At 39.4% G+C, this 17,744-nt stretch overlaps 1 long non-coding RNA gene across 7 annotated transcripts in view; it reads right to left on the minus strand.

Moving 5' to 3' along the window:
* Positions 1–14,236: 14,236 nt before the first annotated feature.
* The window catches only part of LOC107181659, a 73,588-nt gene continuing 70,080 nt past the window's right edge, over positions 14,237–17,744 (minus strand). For 3 of the 7 annotated variants that reach the window (XR_001512349.1, XR_001512350.1, XR_001512345.1), the window contains exons 9-11: positions 17,672–17,733; positions 14,463–14,518; positions 14,251–14,289 (exon numbers count right to left, since the gene is read on the minus strand). This is a non-coding gene — a long non-coding RNA (uncharacterized LOC107181659). Of the gene's footprint in view, positions 14,290–14,462; positions 14,519–17,671; positions 17,734–17,744 lie in introns of all 7 variants that reach the window. The other 4 variants (XR_001512346.1, XR_001512348.1, XR_001512347.1 and 1 more) reach the window with 3 other exon arrangements.

Genomic DNA, 17,744 nt, shown 5'->3' on the forward strand with positions numbered 1-17,744 from the left:
CTATCCACTGAGCCAAACCGGTCTCGGCCAATAATTAATTTCAATAGTTGTTACTGTTTGATATTCTTGAGGCAAGACCCTAGAATTTAATGGGTTTTTATATATACTAATACATTTCTAATCTATATATATAAAAGGCTAGGTGATCATTTGACTGTCCAACTGGTAGCTATGATGCACAATGACCACCAGGGGACGGATGTTCTGACCGGTAGTTATGATGTGCACTGACACCAGGGGGCAGACGCTCAATGCAGGAGCTGCCGAGCTGCGATGACTTGGCAGCGGTGAATCTCGGGTGACACATCCCAGAACCAGAGAAGAAGGAACCTGATTCTGAGTGTGTCACCTGAGAACTGCCCTCTCGTAATCCGGGACCCCTCAGGGGATGTTGGAGAGCTGGTTTCAGCCCAGTCTCCGCAGACCAGGCTGAAGGACCCCACCAGTGCATGAATCCATGCTCCAGGCCTCTAGTATATGATAATTCTATATCTTATACAAAGTGTTGTTTGTTATTAAAAAAGAATGTTTGTAACCAGTATCACAGAATACTAGTCTATATGGGAATAGTTTAAAATCTCTATGCTTATTTTACTATTATAAAAATTTTAGTTAATACATAAACATATATGAGATCTATCTATCATCTATTGTATATCTATATTTAGATTCCATAAATGGACCTATCTTATCAAATATCTGCTGTGGAAAATGTGCATGAAAATGAAAAAACAACCTTAGCTCCATACACACAAAGCTAGGTATGAGTATTCAAAACTGCTTAAAAGCATGCTTTCCCTTGATAAGTACTACCAGAAATATTATAAATGGCAACTGACTTATCCTATGCATAGTAACAATATCAATTTAGAAAAGTATATTGTCAGAGGCTTCCATTTCCAGAATGTAATAGGTTATAGTAGGCTAATGCTTCTGCCCCATGGGCTAGAAAAAAGGTGGATGAATTTGATGTACATACATATTTAAAGGTGTTAAGTTCTCTGGATGAGCAACCTCCCAGAAAGGGTAAGGCTTCACAAAGTGAGCAGAAGATCGCTGACAATTTTCTCACCTTTGAGTGCCAGCGACCAATTCCAGCATGTCATAATTTCAAGAGTTTCATCAAAAGGTTGATGAGACTTGGGGACTCAACAGGGTTGAGTCACCTGTTGGGAATGGCTAAAGGCATTTCCCCAAACCTGAACAGGATACATTAAATTGATTGTGGCTGCCAGACAGTTAAAGGGCATCTTAATCTACATGTTACTGCCTCCTACTGGCCAAACACCTGAACAGCCGTAGGCTAATTCCCCCATTCTGACAATGGACTCTGTACTAAACCCTGAGCCTTTGAAGTGTAAATCTCTGCCTCACCTCAGGACAAGTTGTGTTAATAAAAGTCATGGAGTCCTGGGGACGGAGAGAACCTAAGACCTTAGACTTAAGATCTTGGATCTTAGCTCCTTTAGCTAAGCTCCTCTGACCCCCAGTGCCTTTCAAAATTATATCTCGTCTCTGGGCTCTTTATTAGTCTCTGGATTCCTATGTCATCTACCCACAGCCCCTTCGCCAGATTCCTGAATACTTCTTGATACTGGGATAGGAACCCCAGCATCTGAGACATTTGTGATTGTAGAACCAGGAAGTGAGCTGCTTTCTGAAATTGCTGCTTCAGTCAGAACTTCATGCTTTCATTGTACCTTTTGAGTAACCTATGCTAACTTTATATCTAGTTAGCAGATGCCTTAATTTCTCTCTGTTAAAATCATCGCTGTGATTTATATCTCCTAACTAGACTCTGACTAGCACAAGTGTGAATTTAAGACATTGTATATAAAATTAAGAATTGTATATAGTGAGGAGAGACTGAAAGTAGAATCCTGGTAAATCTCTGCAGCTGTATGTATCCCCTACTGAGAACATTATATGTCTATGAAGGCAACCATACGGGACAATTAGTATACATGCACTCATGAGTTTTCTTCTGTTAATATTAACCTAAATGTTAGTATTATCACTCATATCAAAGGCTGCTTTAGAAGGCATACATTTTCAGGTGTGTTTGAAAAAACTGTGGTGATGGTATAAGCAGATGCCCTGTTTTGTGGTTTCCTGGATATGAGGGAAAGAAACAGGAAGTAGGAAAAGTAATTGTAAGGTTTAGTAAAGGTGTTAATTAATGTAAATACCTTTTGAACCATATGCAAATGAATATTATAACTATTTTAATGATTATAAATGGCAACACTATTTATTGATTAATGATATGATCCACAATGAGCATATTAAAAAATAACCTGATATAGCAGGTGTCAGGATTGTAAGCTTAAGGATAAATACATATATTAAGGAAAATATAAAGGATTTTATAAACTAGGAAAATATAAAGGCTTTTTATTGCATTGTATTTAACTTTTCTTAGAAATAGTTTAAGTAGATTTCTGAAAGCTTATTTTAAAGTCATATATTATTGATTTTATTGTATCTGCATACTCAATCTTTTCAACCAAGAACAATTCATCAATTTCTTCTCCATATTTAAAGTGGTCAAAGTTTTTTGTCACCTCTCTATTTTCTCCATAAAGTAATAAAAATCATATTAAAACAGCAGAAATGTATGAACTAGAAATAAAATATGTTTAGCTGTGAAGACAGAGCAAAGTAGCCAATTTTGGCATCCAAGTCACTGAGCTTTTCAACATATGTTCCAACATCTCATGACTTGTTACTTACAGAGCAATTCACTTCACTTTCCCCATCATAAAAATGAAAACATATAAATCATTCATCTTTCCAGATTTCAGACATAAACCTGGAAACATCTGTGGCTTTTTGGTTCACTATGCAATGTGCAGACTAGTCATTCAGTGTTTGACATTTTTTTCAATTCTGAAATCTGTTTTCATAAGAACTATTACGTGCAACAAACCTGAATATTTTGACGAGAGTTTTCAGTTACTTTTTTAGTTTTTCCTTGATAAGTTTTACTTTTCCTAAGTATTATTATTTTTTTTTAGCTCTTGACAACTCTGACCTAACTGTAGTGAAGAACACCAGGATAATATTTGAGGTTGATGCATCTAGTACAGAAAATATGAAATATCTTACCATTGAAAAAAATGCAAGATCTGAAATTATAAACTGTGCTAACAGTATAAGGTGACTTTAGTTCTAGTTGTGTTACTTTTTATTAGTGATGACCCTATTCACTATTCACGGTCCCAAAGTCAATGACTGAATCGATTCACAGAAACTTTTTATATTATAGCAATGAGGTAGAAAATTATATCAGAAGCATTGAGGATGGAGGCAGAAGAAGCTGTAAAAAAATGATAAAAATCCTATTACCAGCATTTTCTTTTCAAGAAGATAGCCTTAAAGTTGAGATCTTAGTGTGATGAAGATACCATGTTACCTTAGGGACTGAATAGGTTTTCAGAGCCCTTTGTTGTAATCAGATATTTATTTCAAAAGTGTAAGTCTGTACAAAATAAGAAAAGGCTTTCAGATTTTCTTCATTATTTCTCTTCTCATCACCATAGCTGTAAATCTGGGTATCTCTCTTAATGAGGCACCCTGCAGCTTCAAATTTTCATAAAGAATATCTAGAAAAAAAAATAGATAGCCACAGGCACATTTTTTTCCCTCCTGAGTCTCAAATGGAAACATTTCCTCCAAAAATGCAAATCAGAAAGACCAATCTTCCAGAAAGGTATGGTGCATATTTCATTTATACATTCATTTATTTAATCCTTCAACAAAAACAACACAAAATAGTTTCAAGAATCACATGAGAAGAGCTAAATTTAAAACATGATATCTCCCATCCCTAAAGAAAATTACATTGCTACAGAGAAGTGATATGCAGATGGCCAATAAATTATTATATTCATTAAAAGAAAGGTCATTACAAAGTAAACCATGAGAATGAAGAACATATTGATGAAGGCCCCCTGATATAAAAGTCTGGTAACAAGGCTTCACTTCTAAGATAATACTTTCTCTGGGTCTTTGATGATGTTTTATAAGTTGACTATAAGTTTACCAGCCAAACAAACTAAAAAGATATTGATTTAGAGGACAAGATATGTGAATAAAACCAGAAGCATGAAGTGATATAGCATGTTAAAGGAACTAAATACTATTTCAAACTTTTGTTAGAGTAGGGGTCAGAAAACTACACTTTTAGCATAATCCAGACCTCCACCACATTATACATTAATTGGAATGTAGCCACACCCACCCATTACTACTACCTATGACTGCTTTCTTGTTATGAAGGCTGATAGAAGACATATGGCCCTTGAAGCCTTAAATATTTACTATTTGGCCCTTCACATAAAAAAATAAAAAGCTATACTTAAGTTAGAGAAGTTATTCATAAAAAGAAGGCAAAGATAAATTGATATGGATTTAATGATGCATTGAAGGCATTTCAACCTTTGAGTAATTTGAGCAGCAGTGGATTTCCAAGTGATGAGTGGTGGATGTGTGGAGACTTGTTGGGAAAGGAATGAGACCAGTGGCTTGACACCATTGAAGTGATTGTCACCACAACCTCAGATAAAGATAAATTATACTGATTGTCTGAGTTAGAGTCCAGTCCAAAAAACAGAAATTATACCGTGCTTTTCAACAGAGAGAATTTAGGGTAAGAACTTCATTTAAAAATGTTGGGGACCTAAAAAGCCAAAATATTTCAAAGAAACGAAACATTGAAATAATTCAAAAATAGTTATTGCATGAAGCAACATACCTCTGCAGCCCTCCACCACCCTCCCTAGAGTGATTGATGTTGGGATGGAAGAGAAGAAGATGAATATATTAGAACCTAGCAGCACTGAGGAGGGATTCCCCAAATCTGAGACACAGACTTCTACAGAGGGGGGCTGCCTAACGGGTGCTCGTGGCACCTCAGTAACTCAGAGGAGAGACCATAGTGAGTTAGGATTCTGAAGAAGCGCACAACCCAGGTGATGAAGTGCCTGTGAGGGGCACCGTGAGGCTGGTTCTACTACTTTCCAAGTAAGATCTGGTTTCTCTCTTTCTATTGCTTATTATTTGCATTTTGCACTTCGCACATTTAGGCACTAATAGCTAGTAGCTTGCCAATGGTGTATTATTTCATTCATTCAACTGATTCTCTTCTTCTGTCTCTCTATCTCTGAAAAATCACATATTGTATGTTACGCTTCTCAAAACTCTCCTGGGGTCAAAGTGAGGAGAGCATTTTTGTTATAATTCATCATCTATTGGTTGATGGATGTTAATGCCCCATATTTTCCAGCTACACATTGAAAAGGGTTGGGAATTTACCTCACTGCCTCTCCCTACTTTTGGGGTTTGAATAGGAATTTGATAGGTGTCTACACCTCTATATTTTACAAAATGCAGATGGTGGTGTTAATTGCCTACCCCCCCTGCCACCTGGGAGATGATATGGTTTATAATTGACTGTCATATCAAAGGGGTAGAGGAGTCAGCTTCATTGTACTCCACTTAGCTTTTTTGGCCAAAAATCAATGTGGTATTTCTCCAAGTTACTATAGCAATTATATACCTGGGTACTGGAAAGTAGCCACAGGGTGAGTCCATAAATACATTAGAGCTACTGTATAAGTGAGCTATACACCATTTATAACCTGTACTCCCCATTCTACCTGGAAAACTACATTGGCACTTTTAGTCCCTTGGTATCAGTGTCAATTCAGATGCCATGTCCAACAGTCTTCAAAGAGTTGGAATATTTCACTTTCATCCAATACATTGTAAGGCTTTTCCTCCAGCACCTCAGCTTCCCTTAGGCCGATGAGCTCAGAGGCAGGGAAACTTACATTTACAAACAGGTTGAAGGGTTGCTATTTTTCACCATGATCACAGATGCCAGCTTTCTACTCAACAGCTCTCATTTCTTTTCCCTAGTTATTCAAGTCAAGCAACACCTATTTAGCTGTCTATCTTCCTCACACCTGGAAACACCGGACTCTATTAATCATCTTCACAGATCTCTGCAGGCTATAGCAACCCAATTACCATTTGACCTTGTGAGCCCTTCTGGTCATTAGTGCATCTCACTTCTGCCCATGGAGTGCTGCCACCTGGTCTCTGCCATTCCAGAGCCTATCACCTCCAATTCCACTCAATCGGTATAGCCCTACAGGTAACCTTGCCCTGAAGAAGAGTGCCTCCAAGCTTTTTAAAGATTCCACCTCGCACGTACTTTTCTCAGTGCATTAGCAAAGAGTATTTTCTGTTCCCTTCCAAGGAAACTGAATCCTTCCTCATACTTTGTTAAGTCATCTCCACTTCATTTGCTATAGGGCAATGTTTCTTAAATATGGTACTAATTATTTGGGGTTTGATAGAATACAAATTCTGGTTCAGTATATCTGATGAGAAATAAAAATTTATATCTATATATATAAAAGACAAGAGACCAAAATGAGGGAACCACCAGAACAACTGGAATGGACGGTCGCTATGATGTGCACTGCAGTGACCAACCAATGGGATCAAGGCCCCAGTCAGCTCCCCCAACGTCCCGCAGCCCCTGCCCGCAGCCAACCTGGCCACTGACCGGCCCCCTCCACCCTGATTGGGGGCGGAACTGGCCAGACAACTGCCTGTGGCCACTCGCCCTGGCTGGCCCCACCCCCATTGATTCCCCAACCCCAATCAGGGGTGGGGCCAGCAGCCAACCTCCCACATTCCCTCCCCACTACGAGCCCGACACCAATCGACCTTCATTGGGATGGGTGGCTGGACCCCACCTGTGCACGAATTCATGCACCCGGCCTCTATTTTATAATATGCTTCTGGGTAATACTGAAGTCACTAATCAGTATATGACCCTTTCAGGGACAATGCTACATCTAACCTGCAAAAATGTGCTCCATCAAAAACAGGATTCAAGTGCTTCTAAGTCAATAAAATTTTCTTTTACTTATGACCCACTAGACTAATACTTTATATTTTTCCTTCCCATATTTTTCTTTGTTTCTTTCTGGTACCTATTGGTGCTCGTATCCCGCAGCCCCTGCCCGCAGCCAACCTGGCCACTGACCGGCCCCCTCCACCCTGATTGGGGGCGGAACTGGCCAGACAACTGCCTGTGGCCACTCGCCCTGGCTGGCCCCGCCCCCATTGATCCCCCACCCCAATCAGGGATGGGGCCAGTGGCCAACCTCCCACATTCCCTCCCCCCTACGAGCCGGACACCAATCGACCCTCATTGGGATGGGTGGCTGGACCCCACCCGTGCATGAAGTCGTGCACCGGGCCTCTATTTTATAATATGCTTCTGGGTAATACTGAAGTCACTAATCAGTATATGACCCTTTCAGTGACAATGCTACATCTAACCTGCAAAAATGTGTTCCATCAAAAACAGGATTCAAGTGCTTCTAAGTCAATAAAATTTTCGTTTACTTATGACCCACTAGACTAATACTTTATATTTTTCCTTCCCATATTTTTCTTTGTTTCTTTCTGGTACCTATTGGTGCTCGTATAATTTCTTCATTTGTAAACATTTTCTACCAGAACAGAGACAAATTTTACTGCTGGACTCTGCTGAGCCCTGGTCCCTTAAAACAAGAGCGGAGAACAAAGAGAATCAGACAGAGAAAGAAGAAAAACCAAACTGATCGTTTGTGATCTTTGGAGGAGATTTATGAAATGCTGCTCAACCTTTGCACTCAAAGAAATAAATGATTTCGTCCTAAATGTGTGAATGATGGCTTCACCAGTTAGAACTCCCCTGAACTTCTGAGTTGTGCATGTATAAGGGCTGAGGGAGTTTCAGTGGACATCCTATGTATGGATTCAGGTAAACAGTGGGGTGGGAAGCAAGGAGCTTTCACATTGCACACGTAATGTAAATATCTGATATGCAGGGTGTATTTTCATTGTTATAAATTGAACATAATTAAAGCATAGCGATTAATCACAAAAATAATATATAACTATATATGTGTTTTCCAATGGTCTTAGGCAACCCCTGTGAAAGGGTCATTCGACCCCCAAAGGGGTCGTGACCCACAGGTTGAGAACTGCTGAAGTGCTTGATTACTACATATAGCCTCTCAATACTTGCTTTTTCTGATAACAGCCTGTCTCTTCCAGACCCTGCACTGTGAAAACATGTTCTTAACTAATCCTGCTGGATTCGAGTTCTAGAAATCAGAACCCACATTGAAGTCAAACTCTTCCTCTCTCTACCCTTATATATCATTGTTTTCTCATCTGAAAAGGAGTGGTAGTAATAGTACTTGCTAATGTGCAGAAATTCAATTGTGGTAAAATGAACAAAACTGCTCTGAAAACAATAGATCTCTAAACAGAATATCATTCATTGCTTTACATAGTAATTAATTTGTAATATGTAATGAGGAGAAAGTTGTATTCAATGCTTACAATATGAATACCTCAGGATTATTTGCATTTAAAAGGAGAAAATATAAAAGGAGAAATAAAAATGCTTAAAATTAGAATTTCTAACATTCAGATGACATATGTGCTTTGTAATGCTGGAGAGCTGCTTCTCAAAATCTTTTAATCCAGACCCAGCCAGTGTTCCTCAGTGGTTGAGTGTTGACCTATGAACCAGGAGGTCACAGTTTGATTCCTGGTCAGGGCACATGCCTGGGTTTGGGCTGGATCCCCAGTGTGGGGCGTGCAGGAGGCAGCTGATCAATGATTCTCTCTCATCATTGATGTTTCCATCTCTCTCTCCCTTTCCCTTTCTCCCTGATTCAATAAAAATATATTAAAAATATTTTAATCCATGTTATTTGCCTCATATTTTGCCTCTTTTTTGTTGTTGTTTCTTAATAATTTCCAAGTAACAGTACACACATACAACCACCTTTTTCTGAGCATTCACTTGGTGCCAGCTATCTTGCTATATTTATTACTCATAATAAACTTGAGATAAAGGTATCATTATGATTCTATTTGTCATGTAATGCCATATAATGGTATTATGATTCTATTTTCCATAGTTTTTAATATCTTTTTTTATATATATATTGTATTGATTTTTCACAGAGAGGAAGGGAGAGAGATAGAGAGCTAGAAACATCGATGAGAGAGAAACATCGATCAGCTGCCTCCTGCACATCTCCCACTGGGAATGTGCCTGCAACCCACGCACATGCCCTTGACCGGAATCGAACCCGGGACCCCTCAGTCCGCAGACCGACGCTCCATCCACTGAGCCAAACCGGTCCCGGCAGTTTTTAATATCTTAAATTATCTCCTAATTAAAAAAGAGTTAGTAAGTGGGACAACCAACTCTTGAATCCAGGTGTGTATGAAAAGTCTCCTAAGCTCTTTATTTTTCTGGTTAGATATTGATGATTACCATGATCATACTTCTTGAATTGCTTTGGTCAAATCCAGTTTGTCTATATTCCTGATCTATATATTAATAGTCCTTTCACTTCCTAAATTATCCCAGTTTTCATGGTACATTATTTGGTTACCCTACTGTTAAGAATTTTCATTAATTATTATTATTTTTTTTAATCCTCACCCAAGGATATTTTTTCATGTATTTTTTAAGAATGGAAGAGAGAGGGAAAGACAGAGAGGAATGTTGATATGAGAGAAACACATTGATTGGTTGCCACCTGCACACACCCTGTCTAGGGCTGGGGCCAGGGAGGAGCCTGCAACCGAGATAAGTGCTCTTGACCAGATTCAAACCTGGGAGTCTGATTTTCAGGCCGATGCTCTATCCATTGAGTCAAATAGCTAGGGCAAGCATTATTTTTTGCCTTGTTTTTAAATAAATTTTATCAGTATATAAATACTTCATATTTTTCAATTTGTTTTGTCAGATAATAACATACTTTGATTCTCTAAATATTAAATACTGCACCTCATTGCCTATTTGGCTTCTTTTTTTTTTTCAATGGCCACTATAATGAAACTAGAAGCCTGGTACACAAATTCATGTGCTGATGGGGTCCCTCAGCCTGGCCTGCTCCCTCTTACAATCCAGGACCCCTAGAGGGTGTCAGACTGCCAGTTTCAGCCTGAAGGGATCGGCCCGAAACCGGCAGTCTGACATCCCCCAAGAGATGTAGCAGTGGGGCCGAGCTGCTCCTATCCATCCTGGCCCCACTGCACCTGCTGCCTCCGCTCAGTAGCACGCTGCCTGTGGAGGGGGGAGAGGCTTGCACCACTGCAGCGGCGCTGACCAGCCCTGAGCCTGGGGTCTGGGGTCCATCAGTCAGCTGAGTGGCGTTCCCACTGTGGGAGCGCATTGACCATCAGGGGCAGCTCCTCTGTTGAGTGTCTGCCCCTGTTGGTCAGTGCACATCATAGCGACCCGTCAACTGGTTGTTTGGTCTTTCGGTAGCTTGGGCTTTTACATATATAGATGGTGCAGTCATGAATTGGGGTTCAGAAACCCTGATTACTGCTTCTTACTCTCCCAATCCCACTTATTGGATGTGTAACTATAAACAAATTACTTTAAGGCTCTGAGGTTCAATTTTATTTCCTTTATAAAAAGACATGAAGTTCTTCTAGATTCTTGGTGCTGATTTTTCTAGTGCTAAAATTTCAACTCTCTCCTCCATATCTTAGAAAATGGGTCAAGTCTGATTATAGCTGATGCTCCATTCCACACAAATTTATGTTAGGAATGTATTAAAGGGGCCAAGACTTTAGAAATGAACGTTTCTACTCTCTCCAAGGTTTAGGGGTAATTTGGCATCTAACCTATATTCTAAAAGCCACATTTGTTAAGAATCCATCTTAAGTTTTTAACCTCTGTTTATAATTGGTGTTAAAAAGATAAATTATATGTAGTTAACATAAAGTTCAATTTTCTTATTGTGGGCAGGAATATCACGACTCAGTTAAATAAAATGCAAACCTATATCAAATTTTCATGGCCTTAACAGAAGAATGGCCTTGCAAAGATATCCATAACTAATCTGCAGAACCTATTACTATGTTATGTTACATGACAAAGGGAAATTAAGGTTGCAGATGCAATTAAATTGCTAATCAGATGATGTGAAAATGTGGAGATTTTGCTGGATTATCTGGGTGGGGACCATGTTATCACAAGCATTCTTAAATGTGGAAGGAGGAGGCAGAATAGTCAGTGTTAAGTGGCAACATGTGAGAAAGATTTGAAAGCAATTGTGATCTTTGAAGGTGAAAGGAAACCATGAGCAAAGAAGGGTGGGCAGCCTCTAAAAACTGGAAAAGGCAAAACAAGGAATTGCCCCCTACATTCTCCAAATTGGAATGTACTCCTGACAACAACTTGCTTATAGTCTGTGAGATCCATATAGACTCTGACCTCCAAAATTACAAAACAATAAATGTCTGTTGTTTTAATCCAATATATTTATAGTAATTTGTTACAGCAGCTATAAGAAATTAATATAGTCATTAAAAAAACAAATAGACTCATTACTGAGCAGATACTCTGGGAGACAAGTGACTACACACTTAATTGTTAACGTTATTTTTAAATAATTTCCCAATGTCCTAATAATCTTTTTTAAATTATGACACATCTTATTATAAAATATTGTATGTACAGTAGAATGATAATCATGAGATATGAGAAACATAAAAATGTAATACACTCATCAAAATAATTCAAAATAGCATATATTATTATTGCAATTATAAAATGTGAATGCATGTGGAAAAATTCTGGCAAATAACATGAAACAAAAGGTTATAGTAGGGTTGAAATATTAGTTTTTATATTGTATATATTTTTTATTATTGTCATGTGTTTGTGGTTGTTGATGTTGTTGCTTGTAAAGTTGGTGCGAAAATAAATAGGTGGGTCCCGCAGGGAGCTGAGCTTCCACAGTCACCCAAGAGCAGGGTGAGGTGCTGCAGGGTTAGGTGGTACTCTGATGATCCTTTCCCCACTGTCAGCTTGGCCCAGTAGGCAGCTGATCTTTCACTGAATGCAGTATCAATATATGGAATGAGGTTGTCCAAGGTGAATGTAGTTGGCACTCCACTTTTCCCTCTCATTACACTTTGTCTTAGTTCACCTCTGGTGTCAGATGAGGTCCAATCCAGTAGCAACAAAACAATGAGAATTGTTGTAAGAAGGCCCACCATGAAGCTGAGTTTGTATCTCAACCTGTACACAATGAGGAGCTGTAAATAGGTTCCTCACTTTCTCTGGTAAAGTGTCAGCAGAGCTGAGGGGGAGGTGTACTTACATCCACATCTGTCTTCAAAGAGCCAGTGTGCAATGCTCTGCTTTTGTTATGTGTAGAAGCACAGTGGGAACCTAAACATATGCATCCACCTGACCCACCCTCTACCCCTCCACAAGGAAACACTAATTAACAACAAAGATGAAATAGGAGACAGAGTCTCATATTATCATATCCAAATGTTCAAAACATAATTGAGAAAGCACTCATGAGATCAAGAGTCATGAAAACCACAATGTAAAGGAGAAAAGAGGTCAACGGATACCAATAGAGACACAAATCAGATGTTAGAATTATTGGACAAGTATTTTAAAAGATCCATCATAGCCCTAACTGGTTTGGCTCAGTGGATAGAGCATCGGCCTACAGACTCAAGGGTTCCAGGTTCGATTCTGGTCAAGGGCATTTACCTTGGTTGCTGGCACATCCCTAGTGGGGAGTGTGCAGGAGGCAGCTGATTGATGTTTCTCTCTCATCTATGCTTCTAACTCTCTATCCCTCTCCCTTCCTCTCTGTAAAAAAAATCAATAAAATATATTTAAAAAATTAAAAGATCCATAATAAAAAAAACTTCAATTAGCAATTTAAATTCTCTTGAAACAAAATATAGAAAATCTCTGCAAATAAGTAGAAGTTATATTGAAGAGGGACCAAATAAAACACATATAACTTGACAACAAATCACTGAAGGAGAATAAAACTCACCAATTGGGCTTTACTGATGACAGAGGATATAATTCATGAACTAGAGGATAAAGTAATAGAATTTGCTTACTCTGAATATTTGAAAGAAAAATAGTCTAAAAAATATCAACAGATTCTCAGGGACCAGTGGAATAGTAACAAGAGTTCACATTCTTTTTTATATATATAATATATTTTATTGATTTTTTAGAGAGAGGAAGGGAGAGGAATAGAGAGCTAGACACATTGATGAGAGAGAAACATCCATCAGCTGCCTCCTGCACACCCCCCACTGGGGACGTGCCCGCAACCAAGGCACATGCCCTTGACCCGAATCGAACCTGGGACCCTTTAGTCCGCAGGCCAACGCTCTATTCACTGAGCCAAACCTTTCAGGGCGAGTCCACATTCTTATCATTGGAGTCCCAGAAGGAGAGAATGGAGAGAGTAGAGCTGAATAAGTGTTAAAAAAAAAAAAAATTCTGGCTAAAAACTTCCCAAATTTGTCAACACACAAAAACTTACAGATTCAAAAGCTGAGTGAATTCAAATAGGATAAATACAAAATAACTCAAGCCAAGATACATTATAATTAAACTCCTGAAATTAAAAAAAAAAATCTTAAAAACAGCCATAGATAACCAAAACATTACTAATAAGTGAAGAAACACCTGTTCAAAGGACACCAGATTTTACATCTGAAACCTTGGCAGATAGAAAGAAAAAAAAAGACACAACATTTTTGAAATGCTGAAATAAAATGTCAACCATAATTTCCATATCTGGAGATAATGACATCAAGAATGATGGTGAAATAAAGACATGTTCAGGTGAAATATTATGTTGGGGTTATTTCCCATCACACACACAAAAAAGAACAATTACAGTACAGTTTCCCATTTAATTCTAAGTTTCTAAGGAGCAATCCTGGCAAAATGAAGAGAATGATCCTGAATTCTTGCTGTTAGCAGTTGTTAATGCCTTTTTGGTAAACACATTTAACGTGTTTAGAACATAACTATTAATTTTTGTCTATTGAACCAGTTCCTCATACCTTCTTCCTATCTCAGTAAATGACAAGTCTATCCTTCCATTTGCTCCTATCAAAATCCCTGGACTTGTCTCGATTTCTCCCTTTCTCTCACTTCTACAATATAATCAAATCCATATCTCTATCTTTAAAACCACCCTTTTCCACCAATTGTGCACTTGAGTCCAAGCCATCATCATCTTCCACGTTGCTCAATGTTTCAAGTGTACCAAGATAACAACTCCTCTCACATTCAAGGAGGCCTGAAGGAATTAGAGTAGCTGGGAAGTAATAATGTGTGTTGACCCACCTCTTATTTTCCTAATGTACCATATGGTCATTCTTAATTTCTGTGTGAGCTTCCTGGAATGAAAGATATTGATAGAGAATTAGGTTTAAACTATTGCAATAACCTACAGCAGTTTTCCTGTTCTACTTTCTGCCTTGCTTCATTGAATTTCTCACAGAGAAAAAAATGATTTTTCAAAAATATGTCACATAATGTCTACACCTACTCAAACACACCAAAGCCTTACCATCTGCTATGACTACTCAAAACTTGGTTCTGATGTCAACACTGACGTTCCCATACCTATTAAGAGGGATGGAAAAGATATGTTACTCACATAAAAAGGTTTTATGGGGTCCAGCTGGCATGTCTCAGTGGTTGAGCATCGACCTATGAACCAGGAGGTCACAGTTTGATTCCTGGTTAGGACACATGCCTGGGTTGTGGGCTCGATCCCCAATGTGGGGCATGCAAGAGGCAGCTGATCAATGATTCTCTCTCATCATTGATGTTTCTATCTCTCTCTCCCTCTCTATTCCTATCTGAAATCAATACAAAATATATTTTTTTTATAAAAAGAAGGAGGTTTTCTGGGAATAACAGAAAACTGCCAAGGAAATCTAAAAATGCCTTAAAAGAGGAGAAAGATGCTGGCTGGAGGCTTTTACGGTGCCTAGGCATTTGGCCTGGGTGGAGGATTTCTGCTTGGAATAGAAGCTTAGGTAGTTTGAACTCCTGCTGGTACCAAAGAGAAAAGCACAAGGATGTCTTAGCTTGCCCAGATGTGAAGCACGAGGGGAACAGAAAAGGGTGAGGCCTAAAAGCTCTTAGCTGTCATGTCACATAGCAAAGAGATGGAGTCATTACATCTTACTGAAATCATGCCACATCTCTTTACCATGACCTAGAATATCCTACAGGTCTACATCCCTGAATAACCTTCACCACCTCCCACCATCATCCACTTTGCTTCACTCACAGTGGCCTCCTGTTTCTCTGACAGTCCAAGCAAACACTAAGAACTACAATAGAGCTTAATAAATATATGTTGACAGACTACTAATCATACCAAGAAATAAAATATTAGCAGAATTCTAGAAGTTTCCCTCATTTCCCTGCCTGGTTATTAACTATGTCTTTCTCCCCAAAGCTATCCTGACTTTTTGCAATATAGGTGATAGAGCTATTCAATTTCATCTTTTTACATTTTCTCAATCAATGCTATTAATGAATTTGCAGCACAAGTAGGCAGGGATTTAAAGTGATACTACCTCTCTGGGACATAGATCCAGATGAACATTTCCTAGACCAGTGGTCACCAAATGGTGGTCTGCATACCACTGGTGAGGTCCGAAAGGTTGGCGACCGTTGATGGAGTACAGCTGAGGAAGAGCTGCCCTGGGCTAAGTAGTCTACATGGAGGGACAGCTGAGGCAGAGGTGGCCTGGGTTGAGTGATCAAGATGGAGGACAGCTGAGGGCAGAGCTGGGCTGGGGGTGAGTGGTCTAGGTCAATGGTCGGCAAACTCATTAGTCAACAGAGCCAAATATCAACAGCACTTCTTCAAAATAGACTCGCCCAGGCCGAAAACCGACTTCTGTACATGGGCCACGAAGTTTCAATCACACTGTATGTGCGCCTCACAGTGGTATTTGGTGGAAGAGCCACATTCAAGGGGCCAAAAAGCCACATGTGGCTTGCAAGCCACAGTTTGCTGACCACGGGTCTAGATGAAGCATGTCAAACCCGTGGCCGGAGGGCTACAGGACTCATTTATTTGCCCCATATCAGCTTTGATTTAGATATTCTTGGTCTAGAATCTAGAGAGAGGACAGCTGAGGCAGAGCTGAGCTGGGCTGGGCTGAGTGATCTAGATGGAGGACAGCTGAGGCAGTGCTGGGCTGGGCTGAGTGGTCTAGATCAGTGGCCGCCAACCGGTGGTCTACAGACCACTGGTGGACCATGAGGTCCAAAAGGTTGGCGACCTCTGTCCTAGCCAATACTTGCTTTTGGAGCCCTCTACTGGAAGATTCATGACCAAACCACAGCGTTCAAGCCTGTGTGCTTTCACTTGTCTAAAGTGTCTGGTACCTTGGAACCAGTCTTGGATAACAGCAGCCAGTAAACCTGACATTAACTGTCGTCATGTTTATATGGACTGACAGTATCAGGTTTAAAAGCATTTACATCAACATGAATCACGACGACATGATTGGCTATTAAGTGTTCACACATGCTATTTTAACTTTCACCACGAAAATTCCTTTGACCTCATTTTCAGAGATAAACTAGAGGTAGGGAGATCGATTTGAGTCTTCTGTGTGTTTCACAGGTTAGTCCTGTCAGTCTAAATGGATGCCATTTCTGTTTTCCAGAATACTATTAAAATAAGTGACTTGGGACATTGCACATGTGTCCGTGTGTGTTTTAAAAGAAATTTAAAACGGGTAAAAATCATTTTGATTCGACTTTTTTTTTCTATGTAAACCCTAAATGGGGCTCATGAGAAGTGTCAGGTGAACGTGGCCCAAGTTTCCAGGAGAACTCACTCCTTCCCAAAGGATATAAAGAAAAGATTTATGACTCCAGGTGAAAAGCAGAAGAAAGCTGGTGACTGTAGATGGCTTTAGCTTTGGGTTTCTGGTTCATTGGGAGTCTAAAATGAAACTTGGCCATTGCAGAGGGCATGCCTCTACAAATGAGAAAAAAGCCCTTGCAGAATCTGCACAAAACGGGCCTCAGTCTGTGGTTGTCAATTCACATGCACTATGTCTCCAAAGACTCTTGCGTTAACTTGTAGAAAGTAGACTCCATTTTCATCTTGAGCTAGAATGTTGTCAACGACATTTTATGAATAGTTTGCAATTCCCAGTTTCCTCAATTAAAACAAACCTTGATAACATTTTGTGTGACTCACAGAGGTGACTGAAACACTACCCTGAAATGGACTTGGTCCACTTGGCAATATGCTCTCCGATATTCGGAACAGGAAATCAAGTTATGTCTGTCTCTGTATCTTGCACCACGTACATAATTCATTAAGGAATTAGAGCTCTGAGTTTTCAGAGTATTTTCCCCTGCTATGGAATTTTTAATATGTAAGCTGAATCAGAGTGTCTGTTTGTGATTTTAAAAAACCCCAAATTGAAGACTTTTGCAGGTGCATATTGGCATGTGGGTGGGATCTAGACCATGGACGAGCTCACATTTCAGCACCAAAGTAGAAAATGGGCATGGAATGAATCCTCTCTTGCCCCATTAACAACTAGCCTCATAGGCAACATCTGGAGTTTGCATAGGTATTTTATGACTTAAATAGCAGAAGTCACACCACCATTGGCTATAGTACTCCTGACCTAAGAACCACAACAGTCATTGAAAGAACAGTCTTCTCATTGATTAAAAAGGCTCAAGTATTTTTCGCTTCTAATTTATGAGGAATTATGCAAAACTGACTTTTACAAAATGGGGTCCACCTTCTGTTTCTAATTTAGTGCATCATAGTGCTTGATTGTCTCCTGCCAGGAGG

The sequence above is a fragment of the Myotis davidii genome, unplaced genomic scaffold (genome assembly GCF_000327345.1).
Source record: "Myotis davidii unplaced genomic scaffold, ASM32734v1 scaffold309, whole genome shotgun sequence".
Classification (NCBI taxonomy): Eukaryota; Metazoa; Chordata; class Mammalia; order Chiroptera; family Vespertilionidae; genus Myotis; species Myotis davidii.